This window comes from Podarcis vaucheri (genome assembly GCF_965113315.1).
Source record: "Podarcis vaucheri genome assembly, chromosome: 10".
Classification (NCBI taxonomy): Eukaryota; Metazoa; Chordata; class Lepidosauria; order Squamata; family Lacertidae; genus Podarcis; species Podarcis vaucheri.
In genome coordinates, this window is record NC_138748.1 from 27,707,891 (window position 1) to 27,728,081 (window position 20,191).

The 20,191-nt window shown below is 44.1% G+C and overlaps 1 long non-coding RNA gene across 2 annotated transcripts in view; it reads right to left on the reverse strand.

Annotated features, from left to right (window-relative positions):
- The window catches only part of LOC309541794, a 70,851-nt gene that overhangs the window by 40,541 nt on the left and 10,119 nt on the right, over positions 1-20,191 (reverse strand). The window lies entirely within an intron of this gene.

Genomic DNA, 20,191 nt, shown 5'->3' on the forward strand with positions numbered 1-20,191 from the left:
TTGGGGGCATCCCAAGGTCTGGTAAGTGCTCCGATTGCTCTGCCTAAGATGCGTTCAGTTGCACAAGTCATTACAAGAGTCCTGATGGTTCTTTGTGAAGCTGTCATTAAAACTGCAAAAACTCTGTGCGGAAGCTCTCTCGACTCTGGCAACTATTTTCATCAAGAACATTTATGTAATTATCTCGGAAAGGGAAATATCAAAACTGACAGTAATTTGATAATAGGCTGTAATCTCTCTCTCTCTCTCTCATTCCTCTCTCATAGCACTTGGATGCCAATTAAAATTTAACTATACCTAACAGTTCGTTCACTTCATGAGCAGAACTGTTCAGTAGGGATGGTGGGCCTCTAGAGTGAATACCACAGATGTTTTAAGTGGTAACACACATATAGTGCTATTTGCTTAGTACTGGTGGTATGAGAGCACCTAGGAGAATGCCTATTAGTTAAATGTCCACCTGCCCAGGCTCTAAAGTGAGGCAAGGGGACACCTGTGGCCTTCTAAATGTTGGTGGACTCCAACTCCCATCAGCCCTAGCGAGTGAGAACTGCAGTCCATCCACATCTGGAAGTCCACATATTCCCCATTCCTGACCTAAGGTCATCTGCTGACCACCTTCCTCATGCACCTTCTCTGCCTGAACTGAAGTAGTTTGTTGGTTTCTTGCTTTTGCTACAATGCCCTGGTTATGGAATGCCCTTCCCAGAGAGGCCTGTCAGGGGCTGAATGTTTACTTTCTCTTGGGCATCAGACAAAATCCTTCTTATGTGCTCTGGCTTTTAAAAGCTTCTGCATGTGGACTGGAAGGGATGCAAATACTAACCCTCTCATCTTCTCACCTCTGACATGCATTTGAGAGTTTTCATGGAGAAGCACAATCTTGGCAAGAGTTTGAAGTGGGACAGGTGAAGAAGAGGCATATTTATTTATTTAAAATATTTATATGCCGCCTTTCCCCATATAATCAAAGGCGGCATACAAAAAAAATCAGTAAACTGCACACAGCTGTTCACAGCAGCATAATTTCAATCTGTTTCTGCTTGTGTACATACCAGAGGACATGAACAGGGCAGGGATGTATTTATTCCATGCCACTTTTTGGGCACAGTTGCATTTGTTGTTGTTTAGCCATTTAGTCATGTCCGACTCTTCATGACCCCATGGACCAGATCACGCCAGGCACTTGTCTTCCACTGCCTCCCGCAGTTTGGCCAAACTCATGCTGTTAGCTTTGCGAACATTGTCCAGCCATCTCATCCTCTGTCGTCCCCTTCTCCTTGTGCCCTCTATCTTTCCCAACATCAGGGTCTTTCCAGGGAGTTCTCTTCTCATGAGGTGGCCAAAGTATTGGAGCCTCAGCTTCAGGATCTGTCCTTCCAGTGAGCACTCAGGGCTGATTTCCTTCAGAATGGATAGGTTTGATCTTCTTGCAGTCCATGAGACTCTCAAGAGTCTCCTCCAGCACCATAATTCTAAAGCAGCAATTCTTCGGCGACCAGCCTTCTTTATGGTCCAAATCTCACTTCCATACATCACTACTGGGAGAACCATAGCTTTAACAATATGGACCTTTGTCGGAAAGGTGATGTCTCTGCTTTTTAAGATGTTGTCTAGGTTTGTCATTGCTTTTCTCCCAAGAAGCAGGTGTCTTTTAATTTCGTGACTGCTGTCACCATCTGCAGTGATCATGAAACCCAAGAAAGTAAAATATCTCACTGCCTCCATTACTTCCCCTTCTTTTTGCCAGGAGGTGATGGGACCAGTGGCCATGATCTTAGTTTTTTTGATGTTGAGCTTCACACCATATTATGCACTCTCCTCTTTGACTCTCATTAAAAGATTCTTTAATTCCTCCTCACTTGTTGCATTAGGAATTGCTTAAGGAGTCCAATCAGCTAGAAGCTGATTTGAGAAACAACACATCAAACAGTAGTACAGAATATATACGCATTCAAACCTCCTGACTGTCTTCTTCCTATATGCATCTGCTGTAGCTAGGGAGGAATTTGATTCAGGTCTCAATTAAAGGGGAAATTGGCAAATGCAATTTCCAAAACAATATGAGAACCAAGTTACAGCCATCCATCAAACCTTGCACTTACATGCATTTTGTGATGCAGCCCATGTGTTACCAGTTTCTCTGCAAGAATATCATGTAATTTTGTTAGGTAACTTTGTGCTGAGCCCTAGTTTCAGAGGCAAAATAGCACTGGTAGTATTTACACAGGAAGCTATCTCACATCAAGTCAAATCACTTGTCTATCAGTATTGTCTGAACTGATTGGCAGCTGCCTCCAGGTTTTTCAGTCACAGATTTATCCCCAGTCGTACCTGGAGATGCTGAGCCTTACCCTAGCACTAAGCTACATACCTTCCGATAACCGCACCTACACCACAAAACTAAGGTAAAGGTAAAGGGACCCCTGACCATTAGGTCCAGTCGTGGACGACTCTGGGGTTGCAGCGCTCATCTTGTTTTACTGGCCGAGGGAGCCGGCATACAGCTTCCAGGTCATATGGCCAGCATGACTAAGCCGCTTCTGGCGAACCAGAGCAGCGCACGGATACACCGTTTACCTTCCTGCCGGAGCGGTACCTATTTATCTACTTGCACTTTGACGTGCTTTCGAACTGCTAGGTTGGCAGGAGCAGGGACTGAGCAACGGGAGCTCAACCCGTCACGGGGATTCAAACCGCCAACCTTCTGATCAGCAAGTCCTAGGCTCTGTGGTTTAACCCACAGTGCCACCTGCCAAGCTACCTGTAGTAATGGTAAATAAAGTCTTTTCAGAGCTGCTCCACTTAGGGCTGTTCTTCTTCAAAAACAATTCCTCTGGCGGTTTTAGAGAGGCATCCAGGTAGGCACATCACACAGTTTACATCTGAGATGTCATATTACAAACGGAGGCAATCAAAAAGCTTTTTTACCTGCAGGATATTGAATATGCATACGAAACTGCTCCCCTGGAGGTGTGACTCATTAGCTCATTTCCCAATTAAATCAGTTTCAGCTACAAAACATGCTCATAAAAAAGAGTAAAACTCGCTGATCGTGGGAGGGGGAGCATTAATTGTGAACAGGAAACTGCTTTAAGTATGACAGCTATATCTTTGGGGAAATGCATTTTAGAGCAATGATAGCCCATCTTAAATATATAAGCAGTCATTAGAGTTCTGCTATTATTGACACAAGGACAATAATTTGATAGGAAGGTACTGTGACATAGACATATCTTAGCAATAGTCGCATTAAGTATTTCTCAGCTATCATTTCGACTGTCATTACAGTAGGGATTATGAAAGCAATATAAACTCTGTGATATGCTTCCTAATGCCTTGAATCATGGTCCATTATGATGCCAAAGAACAAAAGTTCAGATGCGTCTCTCCTCTGCTTTCTTCTCCATTGCCTTTATTATTATATAGACACTCCGGGAACTCTTACACGCTTAATGCCAAGGAATAAAACTTTACTGTGGAGCATTAATCCCTGAACATGGCTTGCCCATAAAAATATATCATGCAGGAAAAGAAAATTGGTTTAACTTCACACAGTCATCACAACATGGGTGAAAATCAAGATTGTATAAGAGGGATAGATTCTGAACTCATCCTATCATTTGGACTGTTAAATAGTGGGTAGACATAGCAGACGACGCAGCGATTTCTCCAAAGCAGCTCTTTATTTGTAAGCTGGAACAGAACTGAACAGCAAACACCTCAGCCAGCCTGCTTTTATAGGCAGCCGGCTGTCAACATTGTAGCAACAACAACCCAGGGTTTCCCACCTAAAGTAACTGACGTGGACCTGAGTGAAAACTATATACACGATACTCCTGGTGGCCAGGGTGAGAACTTCAATACATAACATGGACAGTACTAAAACTAATGTTCCAACCCAAAGATACCAGAGATACACATGCAGCGATGGCATGGCCCTAACCTAACAAACAGATGGTCAGTGATAACACCAGTCACCTGTTTGGGAAGGGATCACAGCCCAAATGCAATATTTCTGTACCCCATGTCAGGAAAGGAGGAGCTGGACCCCAGTCTTCCCAGCTCTCTCAAGTAAATGACTCATGCTAAAAAATATCTTCTAGTGTCCCCTAATTGTTTTATGTAGGGTAACAGCCTCACATAGCCACAATGCATGTCTAGTTAATGCATGCAGGGGTTAATGCCACAGAGTAAGCTGTCCTGTTTGGCTTAGCTCACATCACTTGCCCTCATCTTGGGAGGAAATGAGCAACTAAGCACATGTAAATTCGGTATGTGAGGAGATCTGAGCTGCTTCCTCCAGCCACATGGCTTTAACCAGCCTCTTTTGTTTCAGACAATAATGGAGTCTGAAACTAGTCTTTTTGTGTACCAGTAGTTTAGGAACTTTTACCTTCCTGTAAGCAAACAATGTTTTACCACCTATGCAACTTTTCCTGACTGCTGTATGGAAAAGCACAAGAATAACATTTGAAGAGTTTTATAAGTAAACCGTTTTTGTGTAATGAGTGGTCCATACAGAATATAGTGATTTTCAGGGCTTTGTTCCAGCACCTCTCAGCTGGGCGCCATTGCCATTATAAGAGAACAAGGGAGGCATTCATAGTGAGTTCCGGCACCTCTCTTTCTAGAAAAATAGCACTGGTGATTTTTAAATTTTTATTGTTGTTGTTATCTGATGAATATGGGTAGATACTTTACCAAGTGGTGCTATTTGAAAATGTAGCCAAGAAAATCTGAACAAGTACTTGTTCATATGGCATTAGACTGTAAAGGCAATTTATTAATTTGAGTAAGCTGAAATTAAGTGTAACTCCAGAATGCTTCAAGAGTTTGCTCTTATCTTAAAGAGGAAGTATATTTTCTCATGATTTATGTTTGCAATGGCCTATGGCTACAAGCGGGACGTGGGTGGCGCTGTGGGTTAAAGCCTCAGCGCCTAGGGCTTGCCGATCGTAAGGTCGGCGGTTCGAATCCCCGCGGCGGGGTGCGCTCCCGTCGTTCGGTCCCAGCGCCTGCCAACCTAGCAGTTTGAAAGCACCCCCGGGTGCAAGTAGATAAATAGGTACCGCTTACCAGCGGGAAGGTAAACGGCGTTCCGTGTGCTGTGCTGGCTCGCCAGATGCAGCTTGTCACACTGGCCACGTGACCCGGAAGTGTCTCCGGACAGCGCTGGCCCCCGGCCTATAGATGTGAGATGGGCGCACAAACCCCAGAGTCTGTCAAGACTGGCCCGTTCGGGCAGGGGTACCTTTACCTTTACCCTTATGGCTACAAGCAATAAGCATTTACAGTGGCACCTTGGTTTGCATACGTTTTGGTTTGCATACGTTTTGGATTACAAACACGTCAAACATGGAAGTGCGTGTCCTGGTTTGCAACCTTTTTCTGGATTACAACCTTTTCTTTTCTTTTTTGGATTATGAACAAAAAAATTTTGGAAGCCCCATTGGCGAAAGCACGCCTTGGGTTACAACCTGTTTTGGTTTACAAACAGACCTCCGGAACGGATTATGGTTGTAAACCAAGGTACCACTCTATCATATTATATTGTCTCTAAAAGGAAGTCATGGATATTGACCACACATATTATATTTCAGTGGTTATAAAGGGTCTGAAGCATCATGTGAAGAAGAAAAAAAGCAGTGGGGAAAATTAAATACAATTACCCTGACCAAATGGCTCCTTCATTTTATTTCTAAATTATCAGGCACTATGTTATCAAAATATATGATGGGTATATCTTATTATGTATTCCATCCTTGAAAAGAGTCTAGATCAAATGGTAAATCTTTCTGTCTGGTAATGTCTCCAATGAGTGATTCCTATATCTAGCCTGCCATAAAATCAAAATGTACGGTTCAATGCATATTACAGGAAAAAATGTTGCATGCATTCCAAATATATTTTCATGGGTTCTTAGACTCTGAAATTATTTATGGTGCGTCCTGAAAACTGGTAAAATCTAAAATGTTAATAATCGGCCCTCATACATTAGTACAGGCTGGCGCAAATGGACAGAGTTTTATAGTGACACTTATCTTCCAAATATTTAAACTTGGGTCCTGCAGAGATTTGGCTCAGATCTCCTTTTTCAACTGTCAACTTCCATCTTAACTCTGTTCAGTATTTGCAGAGCCAATGGTAACCCTGCCTATATCAAGTAAATGAAGCACTGAAATTAATATAAGAGTGTATATGAGAAAGAAGCTGCAATATCATGCGCCCTTCAGCAAATCCAGTGAATAGGAAGTAATCCTTATTAGAGTTGCATAATCTTTGTGAGTGTTTAAGGAAATTAAACAGCATTTGTACGGAAGAGCATTACAGAACAATCCTACACATGTCTACTTAGAAATAAATCCTATGGAACTGAATGGAATGTACTCACAGGTAAGTTTCCAAAAGATTGCAACATTTAGGTATGTATGTTTTAAATCAAAGTCTAAAGCTGCAGTCCCTGGGAGTAAGCTCCAATGAACACAATGTGAGTTTCCTCCAAGTAAGTAGGCAGCAATCCTAAACATACTGTACTTACCAAGGAATAGGTCTCATCACATAATGAATAAACATGCATAAGTTTGTGCTGCACAGAATACATGTTGTCAATACTTTTTTAGTTAGTAAATATGTATATAACCTCTCAGGCACTTTGGTTCAAATTGTGCTTGTAATCGGCAACATCTAGCCAGTGCTGGACTTGGGCTCTCAAACCTCAGTGGTGCCTGCTAAAATTGTTGTGGCGTCCCCTGCAGTGCGGCGCCCAGTGCAGCAGAACCAGTCATGCTACCCTAAAACCATCTCTGATATATCAGCACTGACTTGGCCCAGGGGTCTCATGAGAACGGGGCATCGGTAGATGAAGGTGGACAGGCTGCCTTAAACAAGGAGTTAGGAATGTGTGGACCTCCATATGGTGTTGAACCACAACTCCCATCACCTTGGAAGACTGACCATGCTGGCGGGGGCTGATGGGAGCTGGTGTCCTGTAACATCTTCTCAAACCTGCCTTAGACCAGTTTTATAAGTAACAAGGGTCTAAAGGGGAAGGGCAAACTCAAAGATTTTATCTCAGAATACATGAAATAGCACTGTTGCTCTATGGACGCTTGCCTCTCCTCGTTGCGGAAAAGGCAGCAGCTGTCTAAGTGGTTTTTCTGTAATCCTCCGTCAAGATAATACACTCTTAATCCCACCCTTTAACGTTTTGATTCCTGAAAAAAGAACACTATGTCCGCTTTCTTATTATTGCATTTTCTACTAGCTCTGAAAGAGGTGAAACCTTTCTTTCGTGCCTCATCGTGACTCCCTTGGCACGGAATAAGCCTCACACCGATGGAACTGATCTCATTTTTTACAAATGTGCACATATGTTTTAAAAGAGAGTCAAGTGTGCTGTGTACTCTCACGCAATGCTTAATTTGAAAAATAAAAAGCATTTGAAGTGATACTTCTCAGGAAGTGACGTGTGTGTTGCAGCTGTCTGTGATTACTTATGGAGAACACTACACACATATTCAGCTGCATGGGTTTCTGCTAAGGTTAAGCCTTAACAATGAAGATGGATTCCGGGGGGGGGGGGGGACCTGGCAAGCTCTCACTCAAACGAAGCCTGGTTTATATAGCATGGTACAGTAGTCTACCAAAACCCTAAGGCGGTAGGGTTTGCACCCCCAGAAGCTGAAAACACATTTGCTGAGCATGCCCTCAACTGCTGATTTCTAAAACAAAGCAGATTTATCATGGAACAATTTATCTTTCTCTCTCTCTCTTTCTTCACTTTTCAGCGGGATATTAAAATGCTTGAAAACATATACTCCAGGGAATTTGTGGACATCTTTCCATAAATATAGATACTGCTTTTAGTAATGATGTGCTTGTCTTCTGAGTTCTGTTGATTATAGTATAGTTTTCTGTTTGTGCCCTGCATTTTATTGATTTTATGTGTTACTGATGTGAATATGTCTCTTTGTTAGCTGTGCATCGAGGTATCTAACAGCTATTCATATACAGATGCATCTGTCATATTGTTAACTTTTCCACAGTATAGCTTTTCCACTTCTTTTTCCTACCTGAAAACAAAGTCAACCAACCTTTCAGCAAGGAGTGGAACCACTGTTACATTATGCTCTTGGACAATGTGCTTGAGTGTGTGGTCATGGTGGCCTCTGAGATTTAGGTTTCTCTGGACAAAATGGATTTCAAGTTGTTCAACGATTGATTCCTTAGGCTGTTGAATGACCAAGGCTGGGAAGTAGACAGTAATGAGTGTGTCCTTGGACTCAGTTACATTAGTAAAGAAACAGCAATTTGGATGTGCTATAAAAATGCAACACCAGATGGTGCCAGAGAGCAGGAAATTTTAAAACTTAATTTTCCATACAGATATTTTTTTCTTTTGCTCTAACTTACTTACTTATAGCATGTTTTCCCCCCTGTGTCTAGATCCACCCCTTGCTGTTTCTTCTTCGTCTCCCAGAGGCTTTTAGTCCTATCAAACACAGTATCCTTCTGGCCTGCTTGGGTGTGATATAACAGCGGTTCCTGAGATTGCCTAGAAATCATTCCATAAAGCGGAACATGATTTGTTTGTTTGTTTTTAAAAATCCACTGTTTTAAATTCCTTAAAAAGGATATCCCCCACTCCTATTATCCACTCAGCAAGCAGTCTACGCCTGACAGCTTGTAGAAGCCAAGAAGGATAAGTGCATGAGTGGCAGGTCTCACCTCTTTGAGAATACTGCCCATATCCTTGAGCAGAACAAATGGAAAGGTTTCTATTATTACACTCCAACCATTCTCTGAGCAGTGCGAAATTCCAGGGGTTCCAGCTGCTGACCCATGGTTTGTGTTTCCTTTGGAAACGAGGCACAGTGGAGACTGTGGTGTCTTTATGGGCTATAATTTCCATCATTCCTGACTGGCCATGGTGGCTGGAGATGATGGCAGATGTATCCCATTAGTAGCCAGAGAGCCACAGGTCCCCCACTCTGGTCTAAGGCATATTTTTAGAAATTTCATTTAAATTTACTTCCGCCAACTGTGTGTAATCAAAGGACCAATAAGTACTATGTAACCAGAATGTATTTTAAAGATGGGTTCAAACTATTTTAGGAATATTATTTATTTAAAAAACCAAACTGAACTTCCTCCTTTCCCCTTGAAACAAAATCAGCAGAGGGAAAAGAGTGCTTTTCTTTATCAGTACATGTCAGAGGGTGAGACTGTTTGCATAATAATTACAATGCAATGAGTTGGTACTATAATTAAGTGCTGCTATTTTTATGTATTGATGAGATACACAAGCACTTTCTTAAATGCTCGATGACTAGAAAATACAGGATTTCAATGGTATATTAAAACCCAGAAGAGCTAATAATAGAAGCAACAGCTGGAGCAGAGAGATAGTTTCAAAAGGGAACAATTGCTTTAAAAACTGGATGATATATCATCATATGCAGCCCTACCCACAGCATGTTTATAAGAGGGGAATGCAAGACAGACTTAAATATAAAATTGATCCCCCCCCCATTTTTAAAAGCCAGTTGCTGTTACCACTGACACAAATGGTCAAAACACAGGTGGCAATTTAGACTGTTATTTGCCTTGATAATGGATTATTATATTCCTCCTTGCCTGAATACAGTGGTGCCCTGCAAGACGAACGCCTCGCGAGACGAAAAACTCGCAAGACGAAAGGTTTTTTCGTTTTCGAGTTGCTTCGCAAGACGAATTTCCCTATGGGCTTGCTTCGCAAAACGAAGCTTGCCCCCGCATCCCGGACCTCTTTTGAAGCAAGGGGCGGCGGGGAGAAGATCGCTTCTTCCCGTTGCCAGCCCCGCAATCTCCGGGGACAGAGGGGAAGGCGCGGACCCCTTTTGAACCAAGGGGCGGCAACGGGGAGAAGCGATCTTCTCCCCTCCGCCCCTTGCTTCAAAAGAGGGGACAGAGGGGAAGGCGCCGGCGCCTTCCCCTCTCTCCCCAGACCCCTTTTGAACCAAGGGGCGGCAACGGGGAGAAGCGATTCTCCCCGCTGCCCCTTCCCTTGCTTTAAAACAGGTCCCCTCTGTCCCCGGACGGTCTCCATAGGAACGCATTGATTGATTTTCAATGCATTCCTATGGGAAACCGTGCTTCGCAAGACGAAAAACTCGCAAGAAGAAAAAACTTGCGGAACGAATTAATTTCGTCTTGTGAGGCACCACTGTATCCCTCTTTGTCTTGCAACAAATATTTCATCTTACTATGTTGAAAGAAGTAGTTTGAATATTTTGTTTTCCAAATGTTTTATGCACAATAAAATATTGGTTGGTTGGTTTTTATAGTTCCAACACTTATATTTTGTTGAAGGTCACAGACACCCCTGTTTTTCACCTAAAAGGTTCTTGTATAACTGAGCTAGGAAAAAACCTTTTCCGAGAGTAATCTCCAGTTGGGATAGATTGAACAATTGTCAGTTAGTATTCAGCTGTGGGGGGAAGATACATCATGCGGTGATGTGGACAAGGGCCTTCGTGGTTGTGGCGCCCTTGTGTATGGAAGGCTCTTCTCTGTGATGCATGGCTTACTTTTTCACACCTGAAGGAAATGTATCTCTTTGCCAAAAAGTTAATCAGGTCAAAGAGAAGAGCATTCCATAAGCAAGGGTGATACAACAGAGAAGACACATTTTTCATTCTCTCCTTAAAGTATTATTATAAATATATTATTATTATTTTCTATTATAAAATCAATACACTGTTTTCAACCAATTGGGATTCTAATAACTGAGTCACGTGAAACTCCGCAGGAGAAGAAATATGATTATTTACACAGTGTTCTATGTGTTTTGATGGAAGATACATTAAAATAGGCAATGACAAACCTAGACAGCATCCTAAAAAGCAGAGACATCACCTTGCCAACAAAGGTCCCTATTGTTAAAGCTATGGTTTTCCCAGTAGTGTTGTATGGAAGTGAAAGCTGGACCATAAAGAAGGCTGATCGCCGAAGATTTGACGCTTTTGAATTATGGTGCTGGAGGAGACTCTTGAGAGTCCCATGGACTGCAAGAAGATCAAACCTCTCCATTCTTAAGGAAATCAGCCCTGAGTGCTCACTGGAAGGACAGATCCTGAAGCTGAGGCTCCAATACTTTGGCCACCTCAAAGACCCTGGAAAAGACCCTGATGCTGGGAAAGATGGAGGGCACAAGGAGAAGGGGACGACAGAGGACGAGATGGTTGGATAGTGTTCTTGAAGCTACCAGCATGAGTTTGACCAAACTGCGGGAGGCAGTGGAATACAGGAGTGCCTGGCGTGCTCTGGTCCATGGGGTCACGAAGAGTCGGACACGACTAAACGGCTAAACAACAACAACCCATTAAAATAGAATAGATCAGTGGTTCCTAGTTAGCTAAGTGCTGCAGTTTTTCCAAAGCCAAGCCACACTCCCTCTACTTTTGAAAATGTTGATATCTCTGTGGTAGTTTTTGTTATGTGAATGGTGCCACTATAGCCTGTAACATCCTAGTACAAAACTGGAATGGGTGTCTTCTGGGCTCCCGCATGACTCACTTAACCTGTGCGAGAGCACAGCCCCCCAAAATGTGGTCTCCATTGACAGGTATGTGCCATGGACCCTCTGGGTGGGTTATACGGATCCCCTGGGGTCTGTGGGCCACCAATAGGGAATCACTGGAATACAAGATATGATCTTTACTCCATAATACAGTAGCTTTTAATGTTAAAGTCAGTATTGGTTACCGTCTGCTTCTTAGAAGATGAAAAGAGAACCTGCTTATTCTTGGAACTCCTTAACCTGGTTTATTTCTCCAAAAGTACACACATCCTTCTTGAAGAAGCTAGGCTTTAGCTGTGCAAGTAGTATAATGCAAATGAGCGATACTTGTCAAGCAGATGTGAGATGTGCTCATCAGATGTTCTAAGCTCCTTATGTTAGCACAAAACTGAGCATTCAGTCTCCAAGCAACAGAGTGAACACTGATACAGAATATTGCTCATCTTAAAGATGAAATCCAGGCATTTGAGAATCCTCCACTGTGAGGGTTACTTTTCATACAGCATACGCACAAGGCTAAACGAAGTGGTGCTCTGACTTATCTGGAAGTACTGAAATAATAAATGAACCGAACGGATGTCATCTTTAAATGGGTCCTTGACAGCACAGCTGCGGAGGTCTGGAGGATCCAAGGATGTCTAAACATGCTTGTTAAGTATGAAATATAGAGCAGCAAAAAGCCAGGATCTACCATACATATGGGGACGCGGGTGGCGCTGTGGGTAAAACCTCAGCGCCTAGGGCTTGCCGATCGCATGATCAGCAGTTTGAATCCCCGCGGCGGGGTGAGCTCCCGTCGTTTGGTCCCAGCGCCTGCCAACCTAGCAGTTCGAAAGCACCCCTAAGTGCAAGTAAATAAATAGGTACCGCTTTATAGTGGGAAGGTAAACGGCGTTTCCGTATGCTGCGCTGGTGCTGGCTCGCCAGAGCAGTTTCGTCATGCTGGCCATGTGACCTGGAAGTGTCTCCGGACAGCGCTGGCCCCCGGCCTCTTAAGTGAGATGGGCGCACAACCCTAGAGTCGGACACGACTGGCCCGTACGGGCAGGGGTACCTTTACCTTTACCTTTACCATACATATGAGAAGTAAATGAAAAGTGGAAGGGAGTGTTTAGCAGACATGACACTGGAGTCAAGGAAGAGGTTAGAAGCAAGAAGCCTTCCTTCAGAAAAGTCTTGTGGCAATGAAGAGAACAAAAAATAACACCAGCTGTGGCAAAAGAAATGCAAGCAGAAAATAAGGGATGCAAAAAAGAAATTTGAAGAGCACGCTGCTAAAAACATTTGTCGTTGTTTAGTCATGTCCGACTCTTTGTGACCCCGTGGACCAGATCACGCCAGGCACTCCTGTCTTCCACCGCCTCCCGCAGTTTGGTCAAACTCATGCTGGTAGCTTCGAGGACACTGTCTAGCCATCTCATCCTCTGTTGTCCCCTTCTCCTTGTGCCCTCCATCTTTCCCAACATCAGGGTCTTTTCCAGGGAGTCTTCTCTTCTCATGAGGTGGGCAAAGTCTTGGAGCCTCAGCTTCAGGATCTGTCCTTCCAGTGAGCACTCAGGGCTGATTTCCTTCAGAATGCATAGGTCTGATCTTCTTGCAGTCCATGGGACTCTCAAGAGTAAAAGCATAGAGGCCAACAACAACCTTAACAAAGCATCTAAATACAGAAGCAACAGGTTGCCAACATAGCTGTTATTCCCGATTTCCCACCAGAGGGCGTGAAAACCTCTTGGTTCCAGCATTTACCGAGTCCTGGTTTTTAAATGGCCGGGGTTTTTCATGCCATGGTTTGCTATACTGAATTGTTATAGTTTCAAATTGCATTTATTTTATTGTAAGCTGCTCCATGAAGACTTTCTTGCTGTGAAAAGTGGTGGGTAAGTAAATAAAAAAGAAGTACAGAGCAGGGGCGCCGACTTATAAAAAATATTGGGGGGGCCCATACCGGGGTCCTGCCGCTGGTTCGCTCGGGTAGCCGGGAGAACGCAGTTCGAGGTGGCGGTGTTGGGGAGAGACCCTCGCTCAGGGCGCCACTAGACTTGGCGGCCGGCGGCCTATCTGGGGGGTTTTGGAGCGTATTTCGGCGGAGCGATTGGGGAGGAGGGGGCTTGTTGCCGGATTCTTCAGCTGAGCCGGAGATCCGCTGCTGGGGGTCCCTGGGCCGAGTTGTGAGCACGGCCTGCTGAAGGGAGATCCAGCCGATTGCGCGACGGGGACGGCCGGGGCTCTCCGGCTAGGGCGCGCGGCTGGCTGGCTGGCGAGGGAGCAGGTGGGGAGGAGGCAGGGGTCCTCACTCTCTTAGGAAACGCACCCGCGCGCCCGATTGCTACGAAGTCCGAAGGGTGCGTGTGTGGAATTAAAAAGCTAAAACGAGATACGGGCAGGGCAGGCAAAGAGTTTTCTGCAAGAAGATGGAGGGCAGGTTGAAGAGAAAATCACTCAGGATGAGACAGTCAAATCAGCCATGATAAAATGGGCTCAGGATATTGGGTATAACATCATGTTTGAGGACTGGGAAAGGTTATGGACCACCGGAATGAAATTCACGGCATGTAATGCCTTGAAGGAAAATATTATGAAAATGATTTATAGGTGGTACATGACCCCAGTCAAGCTTGCAAAAATATATCACCTGTCTGATAATAAATGTTGGAAATGTAAGGAGGCTGAAGGGACATTCTTTCACCTCTGGTGGACTTTTCCAAAAGTGAAGGCCTTCTGGGAAATGATCTATAATGAGTTAAAAAAGGTATTTAAGTATACCTTTCCCAAGAAACCAGAGGCCTTCCTCTTGGGCATTGTTGGCCAGAAAGTGTTAAAGAAGGATAGAACTTTCTTTATGTATGCAACTACAGCAGCAAGAATACTTATCGCAAAATATTGGAAGACACAAGATTTGCCCACACTGGAAGAGTGGCAGACGCAATTGATGGACTACATGGAACTGGCTGAAATGACTGGCAGAATCCGAGATTTGGGAGAAGAAACAACGGAAGAGGACTGGAAAAAATTTAAGGACTATTTACAAAAACAATATAAGTTGTATGAATGTTAAAAATTTACACGATTCGGAAACTATAGCTTCAGCAATTAGATTTGGGAAACAGGAAATTATATTTTAAGTAAGAAAAGGTCAAAATCTAAGGTAATACTATGTTTAATTTAAGATATAAGTAACTGATGAAAAGTATGTTAAATTTAGAGGTATAGTATTTGAAAAGTACAAAATAAGGTACGAAACAAGGTAATAATTTGCTGATATCTTTATTATAAAGAATGCAGGGTAAGGGAGATGCGAGGAAGTCCAGTTAGTTATATAAAAAATGTGTTGAATGGTTGGTTTTCTTTTCTTCTTTTTCTTTTTTTCTTTTTCTTGTTCTTTTACTTTTTTCTTCAGTGTATGTTTCTAACTTTGTATTTGAAAACTTAATAAAATATTTATAAAAAAAGAAGAAGAGAAAATCCTTTCGCTTTTCTGGGGCCCAGGGAAGTCTCAGAGCCGGAGGTTGGGGAAGGGACCCCCTTTGCTCTGCCCTCTTCTCCCGTCTTAGATCCACATGGGGGTCCCCACCCGAGCTTGCCTGGCCACCGGGCCACACAAGGGCCGCGCTCTACGCGGCGCACCTTGCTAGCCGCGCAGCTGTCCTCCGCGGCTGTGGAGGGGCCCTGCGCCAGTGCCCAGCCCCTCTGGGCGCCCGCTGCGCTGCCAATGACAAGCGGGCGACGTCGCGGGCGGAGAAGGCGTCGCTTTCTTTCCCGATCCTGCATCCTCCGAGTCTTCCAGCCCTTTTTTGGGTTGGAAGCTGTCTCGTTCGCCCTTCTCCTTTCTTCACCCTGTGCGCAATTTTCCTCCCTCGTCTCCCTCCCCATTTCTCCTTCCTGACTGACTGACTGACTGACGGGCTCGGGCTCGGGCTTCGGCTCAGGCTCGGGCTCGGGCTTCGGCTCTGGCTCTGGCTCGGGCTCGGGCTCGGGCTCCAGCTTTGGCTCGGGCTCAGGCTCGGGCTCGGGCAGCCACAGCGTCGGCGTTGTTGGCGATCGGCGGCGCGGGGGGATGGCCCTCCCGGGGGAGCCGGCGCTGCTCAATGGGGTTGCCAAGGAGACAGGCCGGCCGCCCTCCTCCCCCGGCCCGGCGCCCCCCGCCGCGCCGGTGCCCGTTATCGAGCTGGTGCGCGCCGGGCGCCCTATAAAAGCCGCGGACGCGCCCACTGCCGCCCGAGATTATTGGGGGGGCTGAGCCCCCCCAAACGAATTTTTGAGGGGGCTCGGGCCCCCTCAAGCCCCATGGAGTCGGCGCCTATGGTACAGAGTAAATAAGAAGTCCCCACCCCCACCCCCGGGATTCACCACTTGCCCTTCCCTGCTATTGAGGAGTCTACTTAGCAAAAGGAAGAACAAACTGGGTTGTACTGAGCTCTAGTGGCAACAGAAAAATCTGCTGCTGCGGAAAATATGCTTTGCATTTTGAGCAAAACAATGTAAGTGTAACTTAACTAACAAGTTATTAACAGGGGAATGCATGACAATTGCCAACCTCTGACCACCCCCCACTCCTCATCTGGGTGATATTTTACTATTTATTTTATTGCAATCTCGTCTTCGTTTATTTATTAATGTATCTATAACCCTTTATTTAGCTTGATCTCAAGGTGGGGTACATAATTCATTTAAAGCAAATAATCATGTCAAACAGCACTTTTAAAAAATACACACAGGCACACACACCCAAGCAAAGCACAATGTTTGGCAGGCAGCTTAACAGAACGCAGATGTCTGAGTGAAAAACAAGCTCTTAACCCTTCACTAAAATGAGTCCAGAGTTGATACCAGGCAGAGGGGAGGCTTTTCCATAGCCAAGGTCCTCTCCCACATCTCCCCATAATGCACCCACGTGGAGCCTGTGACCCTCCAGATGTTGCTGGACTCCAACTCCCATCAGCCCCCGTAAACATAGCCAGTGGTCAGGGGTGATGTCACTGAGCAACATCTGGAGGGCTACAGGTGAGCCACACACACCCTTGCCCCAATATGTAGCTTCTAATAGGAGACATGGAGAAGATTCTTGCAGCAAATCACAAAGCTCAGGCAAGGAGACACAGAGGAGAGATGCTTTTGCTATCACTTGCCCCTTGAAACCTGGATCAGCAACGAATTGGCAGCCGGCATGATTCCTTTTGAAACCAGTGTTATATGGCTGCTGCAAGCTGTTCCGCTGAGCAGCGTATCTCCCACGTTCTGCCCTAGTTACAGCCATTGCGTCAGCTTCAACAACAGCCCCATATAGAGCACTTTACAGTGAAGTTGCCAGAGAATGCATTCCAGTGGGGAGGCAGACCCTGTCCGGGAACAGCCATAACTGGCAGATCAGCCAAAATTACCGTACTCTGAGCCACTGATGGCACTTAAGCCTCAAGCGGCAAGGCTAGATCCAAGAGTATACCCAAATTACATGCTTGCTGCTTCAGGAATATAGCACAGTCCTGTTTAGATCAGCTTATCCTGGATAGCGACATATAAAAAGGCACAGTAGGACATACTTTCATTACAACCAAACAGAATGTTATAAACAGGGTATTAAGTATTAAGACCTTTTAGAGGTCCAAAGCACTTAAAAGATTCTGGTGCCCCCATATATATCCAATTCAAAATATAAACCTTAAAATAAAATTTTATTTTTCAGAATGAAACAAATCCTGGAAAATAATGTTTATTTTTGTATACTTTCACTTTATTTATATTTGGGGGGAAATTCTACTACTGGTGCACCATATGGTTCATGGTAAATCCGGCAATCAAAAATTTCTGTGGTGGCCCCTCTTCCCCCGATGCCCTAACTACGTGCTTATTTTGCTTAATGTTTCATCCAGCCCTGGTCATTAAAAAGGAAGAGCTTGGTTTCATGAAGAAATGTTAGCAAAGTCTCTTCGTAAAGTGTCTGGCTGAAAAACATATATCATATTAAAGATGTTCTCATAGAGTTGGTTCCACTGACTGTAATATGACTTATTTCCTAAAGCAAGGTACTTCTAATAATAGCCTCAACAGTTGTGGGTGGGGTTTATGGGGGGGGGGAGTTTCACAACAGCAATAGCAAGAGTCTATGGCGCTCCAGGCACTTATTTAGGGTCTGTGGTCCTTTGGAGAATACAGACACAAAGGAGACTGTTGTAGCTTTAAGAAATATGGTTTCTTCACCTACTTACACCTTCAGTCTGCATGGAGGGAGTCCAGATCTTACAACATGGTCTTTTCAAGAGGGGCTTGTCCCCCACAGCTGTGCAGCCAGCCTGCTCAAGATGGATCCCAGTCTCATCTTCCCAGAATACCCCACTAAAAGTTATTTATTCCCTGTCACCTCACACCCAGTTACGCTAGCAACATCTGTCATCCCAGGCCAAAGGATTCCTGTCATGATCTGCTCTTCATTAGGTCAGCCAGGCTGCTTTGCATAAACCAGCCCAATGATTCTGTATCTGGCACAGATCTGCACTTTATATTTCATCCCTATCCCAATTAATCAAAATCCTACAATTTATTAATTTCTAGGGTTTAGGGCCACCCCCAAAAAACCATCTATAACAATATTATCCACAAGGCGGTGCTAGTGTTTTGTTTTCTAGGTACTGTAATTGCATGCATTCACCAAAGGAAAACAAGAAAGAAATAAGTACAGTAAATCTAACATTAAGGTGCGCAAGCATTGAACTCGCACATTCACAGCATCTGACCCCTGGGGCAATGGATCCTGACTCATGCCTAGGGACTGATTCAGTTTGCATTTAAAGGTGAATTTATTGTAACTGCACTTGCTTTTGCTTTTTTTTTTAATTGGGTTTTATAAACAAGAATAATGTTATACGGATAAGTATACCAAGTTTTCTCACATCATTAGTATATCACAAAAATAGCATAATAAATGTGTAAAAATATCTACAACATATGTTTCATTATTAGTGATCAATATATGGATTCTTCGTTTATCAAGTGGTTTAAACAATTAGGAAGAAGAAGAAGAAGGGAAGAGGGGGAGGGGGAGTGCCAAGTGCGGTGGGCTTGGTTGGTTATGCTTTTATTATTCTACAGTGGTACCTCGGGTTACAAACACCTCGGGTTATAAACACTTTGGGTTACAGACTCCGCTAACCCAGAAGTAGTACCTCGGGTTAAGAACTTTGCCTCAGGATGAGAACAGAAATTGTGCGGTGGCGGCACAGCTAAAGTGGTACCTCAGGTTAAGAACAGTTTCAGGTTAAGAACAGATCTTCGGAACGAATTAAGTTCGTAACCAGAGGTACCACTGTAGTTAGTGTGTGTGAGGGGTTGTGTCAGTGTTACTTGTATGGGTTCTCTTACTATTCACTAGTTGTATTTCCTTGGTGGTGAGAGAGGTTGGGTGTGGCTTAGGGTGTGGTTGGCTGCCTTTGGTTGGCTGCAGTGAGAATTGATTTTGTCTGTGAGCAGGGTGTGTATGTGTATTTTTGGATCAGGTTAGCCAGATTTATTCCTCAACAAATTAGACCTCCACAACTACAACCCTTTGTGGTGACAAATCAACAAAGACCTGAAGAGATGGAAGAATACCAACCTCACTCTCTCAGACAAAATAGCCATGACCAAAATGATCACCCCCACAAAAATCAACCTACCTATTCCAAACCCTCGCAATCTGGATTCCCGTAGATGCACTTTCTGATGCAAACCAAAGCTCGGCCATCCTTTGGCATTCACATTTCCACAGATTTTGGAATGCAGTTACCCCAGTTAAATAAACAAAAAGGCATGCACTAAGGTGAAGTGCACAAACACAAATATATTAGTGAAAATAACATGCAAAAATGCCTTCTATAGTAGAAGGGGTACAACTGTTGGTGGCAATACGATTTGCAGTAATGTGTATATTAGGCAAGTTTGCATACAACAATGTGTATATCGGGGGGGGAGGGGGAAATGCATCAAAAAGATGGTGAATTTTCATGAGAACCTTTATTTGAAAAAGAAATAAATCACAAGCTTATGCAGAAATGTGGAGAATTGACGCTAAGATTGGGGGAAAATGAGAAACTGACAGAATATGAAACTGACAGGTTCAAGCATTCCTTATCTAGGGAAGTAGATAGTTACTACACTCTCACATTCTTAAAATATTATATGTACTTATAATGGTGCTGTTGCAAGAGATTATGAAAACATTTACCCTTCTTTTTGGAGTTGTTCCCTTAGGAAAATTTCTGGCTTAACCCCCCCCCCCAAACCCTTGCCTTTCTTTTATACATTTGAAATCCCCTACTGCATTGCTTTTAAGCCCTTGAAGCCACATAGTGTATGTGTCGTTATAAATTATCCACACATGTTTCGATGTGTGTACAATTATGCACACATTTCCAAGGTGTGAATTCTGGCTTACTGCTGGTACCCAGGCTAAAGGCTTTTGCTACCAGCTGCTACCAATCAGTGTGGAAAATACTGTGGCTTCCCATGTTTCGGAAACGCAACTCTAACCATGAGACTCTATTGCTCAAGGCAGTGCCTTCTCTGCTCACTTGGCTGTGTACCCATTGATCAATTTAAAGCAACTCTCCCAAAGAATCCAGGGAACTGTAGTGGGTGCTGGGAATTATAGCTCTGTGA